Source organism: Ruditapes philippinarum, unplaced genomic scaffold (genome assembly GCF_026571515.1).
Source record: "Ruditapes philippinarum isolate M1 unplaced genomic scaffold, ASM2657151v2 ctg464_1_1_1_1, whole genome shotgun sequence".
Taxonomy (NCBI): Eukaryota; Metazoa; Mollusca; class Bivalvia; order Venerida; family Veneridae; genus Ruditapes; species Ruditapes philippinarum.
In genome coordinates this window covers 235505-257598 of record NW_026867304.1, presented here as the reverse complement: position 1 = coordinate 257598, position 22094 = coordinate 235505, and the positions used below count along the sequence as shown (strand labels likewise).

Here is a 22094-nt window from a genome sequence, read left to right as displayed (position 1 = left end):
GTTACGTTTATGCAAGAAAATGTGATGGGAAAATCATGTTTGATGTATCAAATTTTCGATTTTATCATCATTTGTGTCTCAGTAAGTATTCTTTCAAATCAGACATAGTCAATTAAAGAATCTTGTCCGTATTGACATCGGCTTATTTCTGATAACATTGAATTAAACAAGTGTTTAACCTTTTCTTAACGTGTGTTCTACACTGAGGTTATAAGAGAAAAACATTATGGTGCCTTGCATACTAGGGACTCTTATCCTCTTTTTAATTATGAAAACATTTCGTGCAATTTCTAAAGTTAGAACTTTTTTATTGAAAATATCAAATATTGTATGTAATTAACTACTATTATTATTATTATTATATATTGTTAAAGTTTAAATTATAAATTCCGTTAAAATGTCAGACGAAAATAAAGATCAAAATAATAAAATTTCATGAAATATTTTAAAAATCAGAAAAGCCTTGGTGCTTGGAAGAAAATATTTGGTGTCCGACACCATTATCTGAATTTCTGATCATTTACACATAGGAGTAAAAAGTTATGTATAGTCGCCTCAATTTGTCATTGGACACAAATTTCCTTCTTTGTAAGGGATTCTAAGTCGTATATTAATGAAATATGATTTCACAGTAAAATCAAGGTTATAACCTTGCATTGTTTAACTCGGGGACCATATACCGCTTTTCATGGAATGACACGTCTGTGTCACATTGAAGGTTCCATGATAATTGCCGTATGAACACTTCAGCGGATGTTTATAGATTCAAAATTTCACCATTTTCATGTTTAAATGTTGAAGTCTGCTTAAGCCGGTGCTAGGGGATGTGGACAGAAACTTGCATTTTCCAGTACCGTCCACAAAAAGGCTCATTCAAACCGAGCCTGCAACATTATAAATTGTGCCGTGTTTGGCCTTCTAAGGGATTCTGTATTTCTCTTTTTTATTTTCCTATTATTTCATTTACTTATTTTGTCAGTCAATTACAACAATATGACTGTAATACCAGAAATAAAACATAAAGAAGACAGAGTCAGTGATGATAGAATTATATATAGACCATACATTCAGTTCAGATGTTCATTTGAGATGACTGACAATACAGAATACAAAGTGACATGGTAACAATCATTTTTATATTTGATTGAAAAAAATGATTGCAAATGGCAAAATGGGTTTAACGAAACAGTGGAACAATTCGTTGATTGTGAAGAAAAAATTTAGTGTTGAAAATATACGATGTTTTGTTTAAAAATGATAAACATGTTTTCTTAATTATGTAAATGATCACAATACTATGTATATAAAAAGATGATTCAAATTCTTTATTTCTCTCAGTGCATCATACACTGTCCTAGATACATCTCTTTCAAAAAGGTATATCAATGGAACACTGTGGAGTGAGACAGGATTTTCATCTAATCCGGATGACCTTGTATTAAGCGGAGATTCTTTAAATCAATTACGACTTGGATATGAGGTAGATAAAATAAGGGGCTAATTATTTTACTGTTTTTAAATCTGCCATAAATAATCAATATACATATTTGATATTATGTTCCTTAAAGATCGTAAATGTTGTCTAAATGTCCACACTTTAAAAAAAAACATTCCATGCTTAATGTTAGGTTGTGATACTGTGCTCCCGGTTATGTTGATTAAAATCTACAACAATATATATAACTTTTATCTTAAATATTTTAAACAAGATGAATACATTGAATCATTATTATTGCTACAAGAAGCAGAGCACCATACTGTAGAACAAGTTTGTAACAGCAGTGTAATTTCTTTCTAGAATAGCAATTCAAAATAACTTTTACTTCTCTTCAGCAACACCAGTCAAAAACAACCAAATTGTTTTTCACCCAAAGGGTGTTGCTTTTTAGAAGTTGTACTGTATTTTGAAGACTTGAGAGTTCACAAATAGTTGTTGCGTTCATTTCATTTCCTAAAAGAACTAACTTAACTATTGACGATATTGGGTACTTATTTTATAAATGTCTTTGAATAAGAGAATTAAACATTTCGTTTTAGGTGAAATGCGGTGTCATTGCAGATGGGACAATAGATGAAAAATTGAGCAATACCTTTTTCGCAGGTTGGAAGGTAATATATCAACTTTATAATTTGTATAAACATTAAATGAAAAATTTGTTTACAACTTTTAAAAGTTATGATTTAGGTATGTATTCCCTTCCGGGCATACTTAATTACGTATGCTGTGAATGTGATATGAATGGTTTACAAGGCATATTAATTTTTTGATACGCATACATGGCAAGAGTAATAAAATTGATAATAGAAAGATTATCGAGACACGACGCTAAAAGATTTAAATGGGGGAGCGTAACCCAGACTGCCGATTGTTTTGATGTTGTTTTGGTCTCTCTCTCTTGCATCAAATCAATTTCCTTTTCGTGATAATATCAAACCCCAGAAAAAATGAACCAATAAAAAAAGAACATAGAAACAAGATCATTATCCCTTTCCTTGTTATCATAATAAGTAAACCCCAATCAACAAGCATGCTCTATATTTATCCCCGACTTAGACCTGCATTCCAGTTAACACACTGTGCATTTATGGTTATACGATTTTACTCGGACACATTTTCAATAGAAAGGTCTCTAAACAATGATAAAATAATATCATCTTATGTATCTTATGTGGTCGGTACAGATTTCAGACACATCCAGAAGACTTCCAAAGAATGGTTATGCTATTATTGAAGTTGAACAGACAGTACCTTTAGGTTGTACATATACCAATACTGGAGAGGGAGTTTGCGAGGAAACGCTTTCACTTTTAGACATTAACCGTGAAATTGATGCATGCAAGGCTGGAATACACGTGATGAACGCTGATAATAATAAAACATCTTTCCATACAATAAAGGTTCGTAACAATAACATTACACATAACTTCTTGACGGTAGGTGCACAAAATTCTTTGCAGGTTATAAATGAATTATTCACTTTTTGATTTTTACGATTTGTCGATCATCGTGTTAAAGTAAATCTTTTTTAATGATGAATTATATGATATTTATTTCTTTTGCAAAATTTTATTGTCAGCTGCCTCGCCAATGAATAAGAAAATATATGATGATGTCATGATAATGGTTTAAATGTAAAGGCCCTGTCACAATAGACTGCTCTTTCACTGCGTTTGCATGTGGGTGTTAATTTTAATAACGCGCTGCGAGATCGCAAGAACAAATGTGATATTTTTTATGACATGGAAACTTCACGGCGTTTTAACGGCGGTCATGGCGATGTTACATAGCCTCCACGGCGTTTCAATTGGTGATTCGTTCCATTCGGATTGCACTTCTACTGCGTTATTTGCGCTTCCACTGCGCTTTTACGGCACCCTTTCGGCACTCAAACTGCGCTGAAATCGTAGAGCTCCTTCAAAGCGCCTTGCGCACACAGTATTAGTGCGGTAGAGACGCCGCACAATCTTCGTACAAGCGCCGTGGATAACCACCGCGTTCATTCGGCATTCCTTTTGCGCTTTCACGGCGCTCATATGCGTTGTAGGAGATGCTACAGAGTTATTAATGTGTCATAACTGCGATCCCACTGCGCTTTTATCAGAACGTCGAGTGACAGCGTTTGTTTTGAGCATGCTCAAAATGCGCGCCGTTGGTCGGAGTTCTCTGCGAATCCACTACGATGCTTGAGGCGATGCTGTGTCGAGCTGTGGCGATGTTTGCGATCTTTCTGCGCTCATCTCAAGCATTCTGAATTGTCTTTTTGACGCCGTGAGAACGCCGTTCTAGTGTCACAGGGGTTTAAACCACAATAAAGAGTATGTGTTATACCCATTATATTATAGCGAGGGAAATACTGATATGTGGACACTATACAAGATTTTGAACTTATTCCATGCAGACTTTAGAAAAATTACTACTTTTACAAAGTTCAAGCAGTTTACGAATTTTTCAAGTTATTCCGCTATGATCATTTTACACTCACGTTGAAGTCCAAATTATTAAGTTTAGATGACTAATTCATTGGTTATATATAGAAAGAAACCATAATATATCAATAAACTTTTCAATGTGGAAATTTAATCAATAATAATAACAGACTACAAAAAGTGGTCCTTATCAAACTTTGATGAGTAGTATGTTTTACTTTTCTGTATTGAACATGAGTCTTTTCTACATTATTTAGAGTTTGATGGTAGGTGATGTTTTTGGAACTCCAGCATCAAGTATAGATTTAGATTAACTACAATAGATCATGACTACGATGACAAACTGAACTTTAACAATGGAGCTGCTTATAACAAAGTCTGAACTGACAGAAGTAGTAAATACTGAGGTAAACATAATTTTGTCGAGCTTTATATGAGAGTTGCTTCATACAAAACTGATAGTTGTAATATTAAATTGGCGAACTATACATGTAGGTGCTTTAAACAAAAGCAATATAATTTGTTATTATTGAGGTAAGATAAAATTTTTGGCGTATAAATAGAGGTGTTTGTAAGAGTTGGTAAATAAAGAGGTAAACTATAATTGAATTGTTCATACATCGAGTTGCTTGTTACAAAGTATGTATTGACATAATTGGAAGAAACCATGGTAATATAAAGTTGTTGACTTATACATGGAGGTTCTTGCAACAAAGCTTACAATAAGGTATTTTACCGGCAAATGATTAATAATATTGGAAAATCTAAGGTGTAGAGAAGTGTCATTAGCAACGATTTGTGTTTGACATTTTGGTTACTCAGCTATTAAATCAAAAGACAACACATTACTACTATGAAATTTTAAAATTACAATCATCCATATCAATATTTTATGTTTAATTCAATAGTATTTTATATATTGTATATCTTTTAATATTTCAGCGCATTGGAACTGTTGCGGTAAGACAAAAATCAATTCAATTTTAAAGATCGTATTATTTTAATGTCGAAATACTTTGAAAGTAGTTATAAAGTTTTGACGTTTTATAATGTTACATGTTTTATAAAGTACACACTTTCGTGCTTCTATATAAATACAAATGCATGAAAAATAGTCGGGATGTATGTCTTTGGTGGTTTTTGTTTAGTTGTTTTTTGTAAGAATGTAATGTTATTTGTTTCTTACAAAACCGTAAACATCTATCTTACCTCGAAGTTTAGATGAACAATATTCTTATGTAATATAAAGGTTGAGGTGACACACTCGGCATTGCATAGATACAAACGATGCTACTCGCATGCTGATCCGCACGTGCGAACCGCGGACGGAAGGTTAGTGTAACTAGGTCATTTATAATAGGAAGAGATGAGGTAACAGAGCTGCGTTTCCTAGAAAGTTCTGAGTCTGAAATCAGTCATAAGACCAAAACTGAGACAATTTTACGTTTCAAAGAAAATGTCCTAACTTATGACTCCTATCTCATGATTGTTTTAATTTCACATTGTAAATAAAATGGCCTGTCATTGTGTTTCTTAACTTTGCTCAAGATATGAAAATTTATAATAACCTACAGTAAGTATTTAAGCGAAGATAAAAGAGTTTTATTGCAGCGGTCTAAAGTTAGTCCTAAACTTGTTTTATATTCCTAAGACTAAGGATGTATTAAAGACTTTCTATGAAACACAGCCCTGGTATTTAAAAAGTCGTAAAATGTTTCCCCGTGAATACAATCAGAGATCGTATATTTCCCATCCTTGAAGATATTCAACACGAAATTATTATTATGTCTGTTGGACTTTTAGTTAATTCTATGTGGTGTTTTACCTAGTTTGGTGCTTCCAGTACTTCTCATTTTAATCGTATTTAATCACCTATAGGATATTTCGCCTGCTTTTTTAATTTGTCTTTTGACGTCTTGTCTGTAATATGCATGCTTCATAACGTCTAATCCTCCTTTGAAAATTCCATTTTGTTTAGTTCCGTCATTCCTTTATCTACGAATAATACGCCGCTCTTCATGGAATGGGACCAACATGTCACATTGAATAGTCCATAATGACCGCCGTATGAACACATCTGCGGATATTTCCGAAATCAACATTTTACCATTTCATGTTCTGCTCAAGTCGATGATGCATTGTATAAGAACTTCATTTGACTTTGTTATATTAAAAACACGGAACGTAATAGTCCCTAAAAATATTTGAATATAAAGACAGGAATTTTATAATTTCAAATTGGATAAGCTTTATAAAATTTGTATATATCTTAATCAACACTAGACTTAGACTGTATTTTGTATGTTTGTATAGGTATTTCTTGCAACAATTTGTCGATGATCACATGTTTTATAGAAACAAAGCCTATCAGACAGAGGTAGGTTTGATTGACATATTTGAGGTTAAATGTTTCTCTTATTTAAACATTAGTGCCTATAAGATTTGAAACTTAATTTACATTGCTTTGACATCATGAAGTTGGACTAAATGCCTTACATATTTATAACGACGCTTTTCATTAGTTATGTTTTTATTATCAATATATATTGTGTACATTTTTTATTTGAAAATGCTGGAATACAAGTTAAAATAAAAACATGCATGAACGAAACTAGGAAAATCTACCATAAATGTTATAATAATATTTGTAATATCAAAATTATTGCGTTATAAACACTTTTGACATGGTATATGACCATTAATAAATTTACTATGTAGCACTTTTACCGGGTAATACAAGGTAGCAACTGTTGACACATAGCCACTTAACATCTAAAGTTAGATTCTGTGGTACATCTTGTTCTGAGCCGGAATATAGCTTCTACGTTGTAGAGAGGAGATGTTTCCAACTTAATGTTTAAACTAATGTGTTCGTTTTTGAAAAGTAGCATTTGAGCTCAACTTCTATTATCAATTTGAATTTGAAGGACATTAATAGCTTTAAATATTTTAACTATCTTATCATACAACAGAGCGGTCTGTTTTTAATTCAGTACAACAATAATTTTGTTTTCCATACAACGTGTTATTTTCAGCAACAAACAATCTATACTTAGAATGATACTTAAATCTTATTAACATTAAAGGTTCATGAATATGCCAGATACTGTAATAATAATGGCGGAGCAGTTGTGTTGCTTGTGGTGTAGCGATCAGGTCAGGGGCCGATGTCTTTGTAATTAACAGATGTGGCAACTACACGATATTAGACTTCTTACAATGTAATGACGAAAGGAATCATTGATGTTCAGCGAATCCATGATTATCGCTACAAGGTTTAGGTTTCTTTTCTTCATGTGCTGCTGAAACATTCAGGGGCTTCAAATACTATTATGTTTTGTTGCATACATAATTTGGCTGACAGAATTCAATTGTTTTAAGTCTTAAGTCAATTGTTTTATTTTGCATCATGAATTGTGTAATTTGAGCTTAATGGTAAACTTTGCAAAATGCAATTGCGTGTAACGTTTGTTTTTATGATACAATGAAATCTATGTTTTATTAATTGTGTAATTAAACTTGATGAATGTACGGTTCTTGTATTTGTGATGTGAATGAGCTCAGTGTATGTTTGGTAGGTAATAACACCAATTGGAACTGTGATCATTGTAAATTTTCACTCCTGGGGGAGGACGATGGATATTGATATTTACTTATCTTGCCAAAGAATTTCCCACAACACTGACCGGGACTTTGGTGGATATTTTGATTGGAGATAAAAATAATGTCTTTAGGCAAACAAGAAATGGCTCCCAATCGTCCACAATCACATGACAATTTATGGTTATACTGACTTTATAAAAAGTTGGAGGTAAACTGTAATAATTAAGTTCTATTTGTTAATTGTTTTAAAACTTGTTTTCCTCAATTAAAAATTTTTTCCCCAAATGTTAAAAGATCCGGGAAAGCCACAAAATGTTTTTAACAAGTTTATTCTTCATTAAAAAGATGTAATGTTCTGGGAATAATTTTTGCTTCATTTTTTTACATACATGTATATATCTATTTTACATTAATTTATTATATTCTATTTTTACATTTAAAATTATATTTCTATTTTAATTCATATAACTTATTCAAACATGAATGTATATACCTATTCTATTCCTATTAATAAACATAGTTAGTAATATTTATCCTACATTATTTATATATTATTCTACATTGAATTTATATTTAGAAATATTAGTGTGTCTGAAGTATTCACTTTTTATAAAAATTAGATTACTAGATGAGGAAAACTTCTTTACATAAATGAAAACCGAGTCTTAGAGAAAAATGGAATGTTTTTAACAATGGAGCATCCCTGGATGAAGCTTGTTCCGAACGGTAACTCGATTTAATCTAGAATAATGTCAGTTTGGCGGAGAAAAGAGAAAACGGCGAAGATGTAAGTCCACAAAATTTTGGAAAAAGAAATAAAGTCAAGTATTTTAATAACATGAGAGAAAAGGTAAGTGTTAATGAAAATTCAATGCTAAAATTGTAGGTTTATATGATTACAATATGCATATATACATAATGAGGTAATTACTAAATAATTGATGATGTATTATCCTTTTATACTGCATAGACATCTAGACAATAAGCCTTTGGGTATATTTAATTTTATTTTTTTTGCTTCATAAATATTTAGTCTCATTTAGGTTTGCTGGCGCTGTGTGCAGTTTTTTTCTGCTATTCACTTTCCTTAAATAATTAATAACGACGAATTAATTTAAATCAACTTATATGTTTATAGAGCTGATTCATTCGGAGAAAATATCTTCACATAATAATTAGCAATGAAATTAACAATTTTATCACCACGCCACAACAGTTTTCAAATGGAAAAAAAAACTTCTTTAAAATGATGCATTAAGTAAAAATGAAAATCTAATACCAAAATTTCCAAATTTATCAAATAGAGGAAGTCAGGAGGCGACATTTCGGACGAATAAAAGCTCGTGAAATTATGTAATAACTCTATAACTGGAGCCCCATCCGTCACAGAATTCTCGGACCAGCTTTGGAGATGAAGACACAAACATTGTATTTTGACCAATGCGTGTATTGACATTATTGTAAGTCTACTCTATTTCATGAAGTTTAATTTATATATAAAACATTTGAAAAATTATGATGTAACATTGTTTTGACAGTACCAACAGTTCCAAGTATCATCCCTGATACCTCGGGCATCATATTTCAGCGGTTCAATTTAAATAGTTGTAAATAAGGTCTTATTATTTATAGAAGGCATTAGGGTAAAACAATTTGTAATATAGTTTGGGCATCAGCCAACCACCGATGTTCTATATAGTTTAATTACTTATTTTTAACATTAGAGCATGGTAACAGTACAGTTATTGGGCATCAGTACATGTCGATGTTCTACATAACTTTATTACTTATTTAACATTAGAGCATGGTAACAGTACAGTACGGCTGTCAGCACATGTCGATTGTTCTACATAAACTTAATTACTTATTTAATATTAGAGCATGGTAACAGTACAGTACGGGCGGTCACCCATGCGATTGTTCTACATAACTCAATTACTTATTTAACATTATAGCATGGTAACATACAGTATGGGCGTCAGCACATGTCGATGCTCTCAATAGTTATAGCATCAACAGTGATCAGTCTTAGTCCTGATTTTGCTGCCAACAATTCGGAAACAGTAAAAGCATTCCTGTCACAGACATGTACAAATAACTTGTAGTGGACATGGAGTATGCTCCGATTCAGGTCAATGTTTGTTGTTTTTGTTGTTTCTGTTTTTTTTTTTTTTTTTGTTCTTAAATCTTGATTTGAATTAATTATTATAATATAATGTCAATGTATAGATTAGTAGATTATTTATTTTAATGATTTCATGATTAGTCTATTAAACTTAATTACAAATGAAAAATAATAAATGTTCGTACTAATACAGGATTGTGCAGTTGTGAAGATGTTTTCGTGGACCTGACTGTGGTATAGATTTAAGAATTCCACCAATTATCTATGACATAAATGACGGTGGTTTATGTGATACAGCTGATGGAAATGAATGTGATTGTTTTGTTATACGAACTGATAACATATTTGATGGCTTCAAATACGAAATAACAACTTTTGAGGTACAAATATATTTTTCACTTGTGTTACTTGTCATATAGAATATGTTTAGGTTTTTTTTTTTATTTTTTTTTTGGCAATACAGTAAATCCAAAAACGCCACTCGATAAATTGCCCTGCAGATAGTTTTTGACAACATGGTGCCGCTTTTACAACTTCGTACAAATTGGTATTGCACGACCGTGCATATATTTAAACGTGGCGTCTTTTACGTTAAATAAACAAAGTGTTCAGACACGCAAAATATTGGCGTTTCACTAAAGGTTTGCCAATTAAAATGAGTCTTTTTCCCTTTAAACAGCATTTATTTTGAGCATTTGATAAATAGAACATTATATTCTGAAAGTTTCATTACTGAATTTTATCTGAAAGTTTCATTACTGAATTTATAGAAAGATATCGCATAATATAGTTTTATTTAACTCGTTCAGTAAAGTCAGTAAAGAAACTACACTCATTTATTATCCTTTTTTTACGACACACATGCTTCTGATTTACCGTTTTTCTGATAATTTATTTGCAAACGTCACAATTTTCACTTTTTTTTCTTTGTTTTTGTTTGTTCCTCTATTTGTTTTGATTAATTTACAAATTAGTGAAGTCTTTTTGAATATTTTAGATGTTGTTCGATGGCACAAAAACACAGGTATGGTAAGTCAACAAATGTCGGGAAGTATGAAGATTATTTTCACCGGGAGTGCTGCGTACCTCACCAGCGTTCCAAACGTTCAACGGAGAATTCCCAACCTTCTGTACCCGTGTTTGACTTTGTTATAAGTAACGACGGAGAGAACTTCGGACAAGCAAGTCCGTATATGTTTATGATTCCACGTGTTTGAATTTACGTCATCACCGGTGGATGGGGAGATCCGCAGTCATTAATCTTGGAGGTAGGATTATATTTTTTAAAGTTTTAAATATAAATAAAGATTTTTTTCTAGTCACACTTGATATAAATAAAAATATGTCTTGCACTGCAAAAAAACTTCTTTAACTGTCTTTTTGATTTTTTTTCTGAACCAAGCGTAATCAAATTATTTAATTTAATTAACGCTAGGCTAACCCGTGTAAAGATTTATATGAATAAAATAAAATTCATAGGGGAAGTAATGTCATAAATTACGTCATATAATTAAATGAAATCATTGTTCATCCATTTAGGAAAATTTCTGTTACATCGGTGGATCTTGTATTACGGGAGAAGCACCCCCAAAACTTCATCCAGAATTGCGGATTTGTGCTTGCGACTCCCAGGATAAAACCCATTACAGCTGGACTAAAAAGGTTGGATTGTTTTTAATTTTTCCTTTTACCGAAATTTGACAGTAAAATATCCAGTTTTATCTTACATTTATTATTTAAAGTTACAGGCCGTTGTTGTGATGTTGATTCATCAATTATTCGAATAAAGCTTTTTTTATTGACAGTCTGATTTACGAAATTATGACAAGATATTTCTGTTGGTTTTCTTTTTATTTTTATAAGATTTAAAAGTAAAATTTTTCAAATTTTTAGCTGTATTGGCACCGTTATGTCGGATTAGCGGTTTTTTAGGTTTGTTGAAAGAAAATTTTCTTTTAAATTTTCCCCATGTTAAACCAAAAAAAAAGAATGAGTAAAAAAAATTTAAGGATATTATACTGTGTGTTTTGATTTAATTTCCTGGACAAGTATTTTTGAGTTTTTGCTTTGAATTGAAAATAGCTTTTTAATTAAGTCGGGTTTTAACAAAAAAGGGGAAAAAATAGTCATAAATTGGAAATTTTTTCAGCAATTTATTTTACCTAAAGGGTTTTTGCTTGGATTTTTTTCCTTTAATTTTAAATATTTCCCCTTAATTGTAAAAAACCGTTATTGTTTATTTTTTTATTTTCCTTAGGCCCCAGTTGAACAACCAATTTCCAAAACTAAATTACAAAAATAAATTTTATTTTTTCAAATCACTGGAAGGTATTCACGGGACTTTATATGGAAAATTTTTTCAGTTATTGCCCGACTTAAAATAAAAAGTAATTTTCCCAAAGTTTCAGAAGCTAAAAATATTTTCATTTAGGCCTGAAAGTTTTACAAAAATTTGAGATTGCATGATTGTTTTTTGGGGTTTTCTTCCGCATTTGAAATTTTCCCTTTTCTTAAAAAGATTTTTTTTCAAAACATTTTAAAAAAGGCAAAATTACAAACATCGCGGGTTTTTGGGGGGGCATATCCCAATTTCTATTTCCCAAAAGGCACTAAAAAATGTGCGAATTTGTCGGAATTTTGTAAAACAAAAAATAAACTCCCTAACAAAAAGGAGAAAAAACTATTGTTTTTGGTTTGTGTTAATTCGAGTTTACTCAATCAAAAATAAAATCGTTTTCAGCTTCAAAATTCAAAACCAACAGGATAAACCCAAAGCATGAATGTTTAATTTCGATTTTTTTTGCTAAACTTTTATTATTAAACAAGGAAAGATTTTTTAAATTTTTTGCTTTCATAGCTAAAATCTTTTAAAAATTTTTGCTTTTAAATTTTCTTTCTAGTATTTCTTTAAGGCCTTTTTTTTTAATTCGTAATGTATTTGTTTTAAATTTGTTTTCGGTCTCATAATTTTATCCGCCGACTTTTTGTTCTTTCGTTTTTATTCTGAGTACTATAATTTTAAACAAAAAAAAAAATTCAAAAGAGAAAAAATTGGGGGCTTTCTGTGCGCTTTTCCAACAAAACATTAAATCAAAAATTTTTAATGAAAATGACGTTTTAATTTACATACAACTTTTTTTTTGAAACAGAACTGTTCTGGGGGATTGAATTTAAACCCGGCTATTACAGCGGGCCCGGGTAGAAACATGGGGTGGTACAAACATTAAAATATGAAAAAAAGTTGCTGGGTTATGTCCAAATTTTATGAATGAATTTAAAAAAAGTGCTCTTTTTTTACTTTTGTGGGTGGTTAAATTGTAAAACACTATTTTAAACTTACTTTAATTTTAAAAATTTTATATTCAGATTTGTTTTTTGTGTAAGTGAAAATGTTACTTTGCTGTTTTTTTTTCAAAAAATTAAATTTTGTTTAAAAAGAAAAAAAATTATTTTTTTTAGAAATAATTAGGTATATAACAAATTGGTTAATTAGGTTTAAATTTTTTTAAAAAAAGGATTTTAAAAAATCAAAACAAGTTAACCCTTAATAACACTTTTTTAAGATCCCCGTTAATTTCCTATTGAAAAAAAATTGGTGCCTTTTTTTGTATCAAAAAATGACACCGGGGAAAGCCCATTTCACTTTATTTTAATTTTTGGGGGCGTATCCCAAAATGTGAAGCTTATCCTCTCCCGTTCCTTCGTACGTGTAATGTCAATTATACAAATACTTTGCTCCGCTATTATTGTTCTTATTGTGTCAGTTATGACTTAATAAACAGATCATTATCAGGTAATTGTTTATTTATTTATTTATTCATTTGTAATGTTTTACTGCTCCGATGCCTTATAAAATGAATACCATGGTAATGTTTTACATGTATTCCTATCTATGTCTCTTGTCTGATGAAATGCATTGATTTGTGATGATATACACGTATTCTTACTCCTGCCTGATATAATGTACATCATGAGAATTCATATAATTTACACGCATAATACAGGACATGACGATCACTTTCCCGTGTTCCTACTAATGCCGAATATAATGCAAAAATATTGTTCTATTGCTGGACATTTAATGACAAACAATATTATTTCATAATGTATCATTTTGTACCCAGACTCAGTCATGTTATTACCATACAATGTTCTTTTATAACTAGACTGGTTAAGTTCTCAACATAGGGGTTAGTTTCAAAACATACAAAACGTACAACAAAGTTACATATTAAATGGTTATAAAAGCTAACTTTGCACATATTTCGATATTCTTTTAAATTATTCTGCATGCATTTATCTAGGGTCTGTATCAAAAAGAAAATCATATATGTTATTCATTAAAAGCGTAAACCAACGACATTAAATGTGTAACAGAGACACAAAGAAAATGTAAATGTAAAGCAAAGTAACATAATTATTAAATGTAATAGCAAAGCAGGTATTGTGGTATTGCAGTCATTCTTTGTAATCATTTTCTATACAAAATTATAAAGTTTTATAATAAAGCTTGATTAACCAAGAACAAAATTCATAGAGTGTAGAGGGGTTTTATAATTTATTTTTTTTAAACAAAAATTGTTGCTAATTATAGCAATGCCCAGACAAGAATCAGTCTGATCGGTAACTATCCGTACAGTAGGCTATCGTCTGTTGACTAATACCATCCCGAACTGTAGGCTAACGCTACTTATCTTAATAATATACAAATGTATGGCATCCATAAATAAATTAATTGAAATTGATTGATAACATTACAACAATAATACCTTTGATAGGGTAAAAGAGCAGATTGGCAACCAGAGGAGTCGATGCTTATTCGAGAGACACGTGTTTTTGTTGTTCTTTGTTGTTGTTGTTGTTGTTTTTATTATACCAAACCATATTTTAATGTAATTTTTCAACGCTATGACAGCAATTCATCATTGAGTGTGGTCAGGGTAGAGAACTAGAACATTACTCTTTCTTTAGTCTGTACAGATTACTCGCCCCTGGGGAATATTGCAAAAACAAATTGACTGGGTGTTACTTATTTCGAAGATGATAGATCGAAATAACACCATGTCACATTAGGCTAAAGTCAAGTTCAGCTAATCGAGATACAGCAATATTTCATATGACAACAATTTTCTTTACTTGCTATGGCAGTAAACGCACTATAAAAGTAAGAAACATTTATCAAATTGAGCTCTAAATTTTAATCTAAAATGAATATATAAAATTCAATATAATCCTACCATTAATCATGTACAATCTGGATGCATATTGGTTTCCCCAAATTAACCATAGACCATTGATACAATCGAGTTTGAAGGCTTTTTTCTCAAAATTGTAAAAATGCAGTAAGCTCATTGTTATATTAAGTCGGCGATTTGTGAACTCAACAGTGGGTAAGCACGTATTCGATTGATTGATTGATTGATTGACTGTTTGATTGATTGATTGATTGATTGGGTGTATGTCACTCCGACACAGTATAGATCATATGGCGACGTCCTAGCTTTACTGGTGGAGAAAGACCTCAAGTGCCCTTCTGTGCATAATTTCAGACACGACCGGGTACCTAAGTAGAACCACCGACGTTCCGTAACTGACTTGATAGCTTTCTCACATGAAAGAATCTAAAGTCCCTGTTGGGACTAGAACCCACGGCGGTGAGAGGCAGGTGGTTTGAAGTAAATGACCTTAATCACTCGGGCGCCCCTTGAAATATATTGTTATTGATTTTTAAGATATTTCATTTTGTTGTATACACTTTTTTGAGACTGTTGTCCACATCACGGTAAATGGTGAAATATTGGTCACTTATGATGATTTGATAGGCAACCGTGTATTTAGTAAAGTATGTTTTCTACTTATAATGAATAGTACATATTTCTCTTAACAGACATACGATGATGTGAAGACGTTTTATTGGCTCCTAAATTGTAAAAGGTAAACAAAAACATTTATTTGTTAACCACTACGAACACTGTATGTTATTTATCGCTTCTTATGTTTCAAACATAATAAATGAAAAAATTACAACATGTGAAGTTTACATTTTTATACAGTGCTTGAAATGATTTATGACGTAAATAAAAGTTTTTTATGCTATTTGTTTTACAAAACGCACGAAAAATATGTGTATGGTGAGTATTTAAGTAAGTATTATAAAATTTAACTATTCGTCTCCCCTAGTAAGTATCTAACGTTTACATTTTATCATAAAAAATCAATGTTGAAGTGAATAAAAGCGAATTAAAGGGAATCTGACATATCTTGAAATAAATTGTCGAGATTTCTGCTCCATTTGATGTAGGTTGAGTGCAAGATCATTCACTCACTCAGGTTTTTCTAGATAAGTTATTTTAATTGTGAAAAATGAGCGTCGCAACGCTTATCACTCAAAGTGGACTAAGAATAGCACAACAATACGAAATATAGTTCTGAGTATGTTTTTTAACTATCACTTGCATATTTTTCCCATAAGTGTCCCAACTGATCTATTTAAGATTTTTTTATTTTATAATTTTAGGCTTTTGTACCTTAGTAAAATATTTTTTGTTGGCTCTTAAGTCTTTAGTCCTTAAATAACGGTGACCTCCCCATCCCACCTCTCTCAATATTTGTTTCAAGATAATTTATAAGCAGTTGGTATTTGTTATATCTTAAAGATATACAAGTCAATATTTAGACCATATAGGTCTGATTAAGTATAGGTATTAATTTTCTAATGAATACAAGCTACTGCCAGTTATCTAATGTATATCGGATAAATGGGTCTCCAATACGTTTGAGGCATGACGGGACTAGAAATATTGTTTTTCTTCACAGATTTATGTACCAGTGGATGTAGGTTTGGATCAATAACTTGTATGCAAATTTTCAGATCATTCTTTTGATCAATTTATCAAAACATCATCATTTATATAGTGCAAAATGACCCAAAAATGAAAAGCTTTTCAATGCACTCAAATCGTGCTAAGAATCGCACAAAAAGTCGAGTTGCCTTTAAATATTGAGCATATTTTAATATTATCCGTTGTATACTTTTCCTATTTTATTACTTTCATTTGATCTATACTAGTTTTTCAATTTTTATGTTCATATGCTTTTTGGCCTCATTGAAGTTTCTTTAATCATGGTCCAATAAGTTCATTTTTTCGTTCCTCTGACATTTATTATTCATGAATATTTTTTTTGTTACACAACTTTCAATGTCGTAAAATGTGAAGTAGAAACTGTAAAACCCAAAAAGAAAATATTTGACCATAAATTAAGATAGATATAAAAGTGATTGAAACTGCAAGATCACTACCAAACCACGGCGGACCATTAAGACAGTATGTCGTTAAAGAACATGCAAAGTTTTTATGGCTTACTTTTTATTTTGATCGTTTGTTGCTTCAAAATAGGTGAGTGAATTTCTTCTATGTAAGCTTAAGTTTTTGTGTATGTTTTTTCATCATTGTTTCATTTGTTATGTCAACCTTCATAGCAATTATTATTTCTTCGTTTCAATTGAATCTAAATATGTCATGTACGTATAATGCTAATAGGAAAATCGCATTTGGTCTTAATCATTTATTTGTAAATGTTATCATTTAATGAAATTAGTGAAAACATGTTTTAATTAAATACGCATTTTCACTAACACATATCAATCCTTTGCTTAGTTAATGACAGTAACTGAGGGCTTCTTTTAAACTCACTTGATCTTTTTTCAATACACATGTTCTCATGATTTTGTGCCATAAGTTGTTCATAACTTTGAAATTGGTTAGACATTGCGGACAGTTCGGATGTCCTCACAAATACGCAATGCATGCACGATACTAAATTAAATAAGCCGCATCTGAGAGGAATATTATGCCCTTATCATAATTTGTGCTTTTGCTGAAAAGCAGGCGGAGGGATTTTCAAATATTCTGAAGTTCAAGAATGAAATGCCAAACTTTGTATATTATGGGGAGCGTTCTTCTAAACGTTATTATGATGTGAAAATGTCTTTTACTTTTTATCCGTTAGTTTAGTTTGAAAAAGAATAATAGTATTAAAACAACAAACTCATTTTTATCTACAGGATTATATCAAGCCTTATCGACAACGGATCATACACCAACTGCACACACGCCAGCCATGTCTTCATCTGCACCAATAACTCCAAGTTCCACATCAGTTTTTTTGACGACAACTACTGCTGTAATACCTTCTACGACAGGTTTGTAATATATTTATTCATCTCAAATGATATCCTGGTTAGTAACTATGCAGCCTTTTGCACTGCTTTATATCATTGTCGAACACGAACACACTAAATCACATGTTGTGTCTGTTTTTTTATTGTTTGCTTGTTTTATTCTTACTGCAACATACTTTATATTGATTGCATGTCGACTTATGAAAAAGGAGTACTATACCTTTTTCTTTGTTGATTATATATAAGATAATCAAATAAAAATGACTGTATCTTTATTCGTATTTACAGAGAGTGGAACATGTGACAACTTAGGGCATGTGTATAAAATTGGCAACGAAACGTATTCCAATTGGTATATTGGAAACCAACGTAACTACTGGTGCAATAGCACATTTTGGGGAGGTCGCGTGCAGATTCCTTGGAAGGAAAACCTCAAAAATAAATGCGCAATATGGCCATCCAGTAGTTTCGTCGTGTTAAAAGGTAATGGTTATCATGTTTATTGTATAAGAAAATACGAAACAGTATTTATGTTTGTTCTTTTAGTTTAGTATCTTATAAAGAGCTTTAACTAAAACAAAACAACTTTAGATATTTATTATTATTATTTTGAGTAAGCAAATATCATTATATGTAAATGTTATCGTGAAGTTAGCCAGACAGCTGGAACAGCCCGAGCAGCCGGAACACTTTTTTGTCTAGTCCGGTTACTCCGGCTAAACTGGTTACCCAGAGTTGATACAGTTGGTTGAACCTGTGCAAAAGATAATAAAAAATAATGTTCATGTTACTATTTTAATTTTAAATTACGATTTCTGGCTATTTCGGTTAGCCAAAATAACCGGAATAACGGCTACTATTGATAAAAAAAAGTCTGACACAAATTTAAGAGCGTGTCTATGTTAATGGTGTGCCCGTGTTTTTCTGGTATATGTGTGTCCGTCGGACATACTCTGGTATTCTGCTAACGTCAAGCCGTTAAACGGAGTATAAATGGTCATTTTATCTCGTATCTCGCCATTTTCGGCTGGCCCCTGTGAGGCTATGGTTCGATTCTGCAGAAGACTATGTGGTAAGATTATTAGGAGATTGGACCGTATATCCACTTGTGTAGGTGTGTCCGCGTCGGGAATACTCTAGTATTTTGCCGATATTTAGCCAAAAATAGAACTGTAAATAGTCATTTCAACTCATATCGCGCCATTTCAAACTAGCCCCTGTAAGACCCAGCCTAATTCTGCAAACCTCAATATGGTGAGTTCGTTAGGAGGTGTGACCGTGTGTCTGATGGTATAGGTTCGTCTTAAATAATGTGGCATTTCGCGAAAGTTAAACAAAAAAGACACAGTCAATTGCTATTTCAGCTCATATTTTGCCATTTCCAACTGGCCCCTGTGCTACCTAGGCTCAATGCCACAGAACCATATATGGTGGGTTGGTTAGAGGGTCTGCCCGTTTGTCCGCTGATAAATGTGTTTCCCTAGGAAAAACTTTGGCTACATTTAGCCGAAAATCGAACTGTTAATGGTCACTTCAGCTCATATGCGGCCATTTTCGACCGGCCACTGCGAGTTCGAGTTCTTTCTGTAATACTCAGATTTTCTGTTAAGACGAATAAAAGTTGTCACATCTGCCCGAATCTTGCTCCTGTAATCACAAGGCTGAGTTCCACAGAAACATATTAAGTTAGGTGTCCGACTTTTAGCTCAAGTATCGCCAATCATTTATGTAATTATGCAACAAAAATGTCTAAGTATTACGGTAAATATAAATAAAAACTTTTCTCCATTTTAATAACATGATCATTTGTACTCCTGTTAAACATAGAATCATTAGTTTCGAACTGAATAAGAAACAGGTCAGAAATTAGATATTAGATATTTGAGCTTCTAAAAATTTAAAGATCTTATATTTTTATAATAGTCTTTCAAATAATTGGGAAAAGATCTGGTGTTCATTATTGGAGTGATCATCAAACCTCTCCACAGTGCTGTGGTTGGTTGCCGGCGACATCAATTTTCGCATATCAAATTGAGTTTAATGAATCTTATTTACAGGCTAAAAGCATTAGATCCAGTCTACAAACATACGACTTTACTTAAACGAAAAATTAACATCGACTGTAATAAATTGTTTATTGTTTTGTGAACAAAGAATTAAAAAATAAGTGACAGTAAACATTTATAGTAAATGCAATACTATGAATTTGAAGTGTATTGTTTTTAGGATGGTATATCTGGCAAACATTTTTAACTAATTTCGTTGTAAAACAATTTGGCCATTAACAGTTAAGGTCATTGGCACAACTTAGTTATTTCTTGATATGATCATTCGTCATTAGGTCTTTCTCAGACACGCTTGTTCTAATTATGACAAAGAGGTTGCAAACTTAAAGTAATTTTTATGCCTCCGCAGCATCTGCGATGCGGTGGCATATAGCGATTCACATGTGTGTGTGTGTGTGTTCTTTAGATTATATAGTGAACTTAAACAATCTTCTTGTAAAAAACCACTCGTTCAATTTCCACCAAACTTAACAGGATTGATCCTTGGGTGAAGGTGCTTCCAAAGTTGTTCAAAGAAATTCATTCCATGCAGAAATCTGGTTGCCATGGCAACCAAGAGGAATTATAAGAATAAATCAAAAAAATCTTCTTGTAAAGACCCCAAAAGTCTAGAGCTTAGATATTTTGCATAAGGCATTTTCTGGTAGACCTCTACCAAGATTTTTCAAATTATAGCCCTTGGGTCAAAATCGGCCCCGCCCCGGAGGTCATTGATTTTCACTATATGTACATATAATAAAAACTTAAAATACCTGGTTGTCTGAAGGTACAAAGCTTAGAGGTTTGATATTTGGTATGTGATATCATCTATAGGTACTCTACCAAAGTTGTTAAGTTTTTGCCCTAGTGTCAAAATCAGCCCCGCCCCTGGGGTCATAGGTTTTCGTTATATGTATATAGTAAAAAATCTTCTCAAAATTGACAAATGCTAAAGGTTAGATATTTTGCAAGAAACATTTTGTAGTGAACCTCTAGCATGATTATTCAAATTATAGCCCTGAGGTCAAAATTGGCCCCGCCCCGGGGGTTATTGATTTTCACTTAGTACATATAATAAAAAATCAAAAAATCTTATTGTCTGAAGGTACAAATCTTAGAGCTTTAATATTTGTTATATGACATCATCTATAGGTAGTATACAAAAGTTGTTCAAATTTATCCTCTATTGTCAAAATCAGCCATGCCCCGGGGGTCATAGGTTTTCCTTATATGTATATAGTAAAAACTTAAAAAAGTGTCTTCTCTAAATTTACAAAGGAAAGAGGTTAGATATTTTGCATTAAACATTGTGTAGTGAACCTCTAGCAAGATTTGCATAAATTATAGCCTGGGGTCAAATTGGCCCCACCCCCTTGGGTCAATGATTTTTACTATGTACATATAGTAAAAAAAATCTTCTTGTCTGAAGGTACAAGGCTTAGAGCTTTGATATTTGGTATATAATATCATCTTTGGGTCCTCTACAAAAGTTGTTTTAATTTATTCCCCTAGTGTTAAAATTCCCCAGCCCCAAAGGCGATAGTTTTCCTTATATATATAAAGTAAAAACTTGAAAAATCTTCTCCTCTGAATTGACAAAGGTTAGAGGTTAAATAGTTGGCATGAGACTTTACGAAGTGAAACTCTACCAAGATTGTTCAAATTATAGCTCTGGGGTCAAAATTGGCCCCGCAACGGGGGTCATTGATTTTCACTATGTACATATAGTAAAAAATTAAAAAATCTTCTTGTCTGAAGGTACAAGGTATAGAGCTTTGATGTTTGCTGTATAATATCATCTATAGGTCCTCTACAAAAGTTGTTCAAATTTTTGCCCTGCTGTCAAAATTGGCCCTTCCCGGGCGCATTGATTCTCAATATGTACACATAGTAAAAACAGGAACTAAAACAAATGTTTTCTGAATTGGAAAAGCTACAGCTTAGATATTTGACATGAAATGTTGTTTGGTGGACCTGTATCGAGATTGTTTTGAATTAGACCCTTGGGTCAAAATTTTGCTTTTTCAACAATTCATGTTTGTATTGTGTACATTATTGCATAGTAGTATATACTGTGAACTTATTTGAAATAAACTATGTTTAAACTTGAACAAATGTAATGCTATTGAGTAAACATATATGTGTATGTATTTGTGTACCTATTTATGCATTGCAGAACAGTCTGCATACGTATACCTGAACCACTTGTGCG

At 31.9% G+C, this 22094-nt stretch overlaps 2 protein-coding genes across 2 annotated transcripts in view; both read left to right on the top strand.

Annotated features, from left to right (window-relative positions):
- LOC132735622 (von Willebrand factor D and EGF domain-containing protein-like) overlaps positions 1 to 22094 on the top strand; it is a 106275-nt gene that overhangs the window by 64979 nt on the left and 19202 nt on the right. The gene's annotated exons all lie outside the window — the stretch shown is intronic.
- The window catches only part of LOC132735614 (uncharacterized), a 40038-nt gene that overhangs the window by 13594 nt on the left and 4350 nt on the right, over positions 1 to 22094 (top strand). The gene's annotated exons all lie outside the window — the stretch shown is intronic.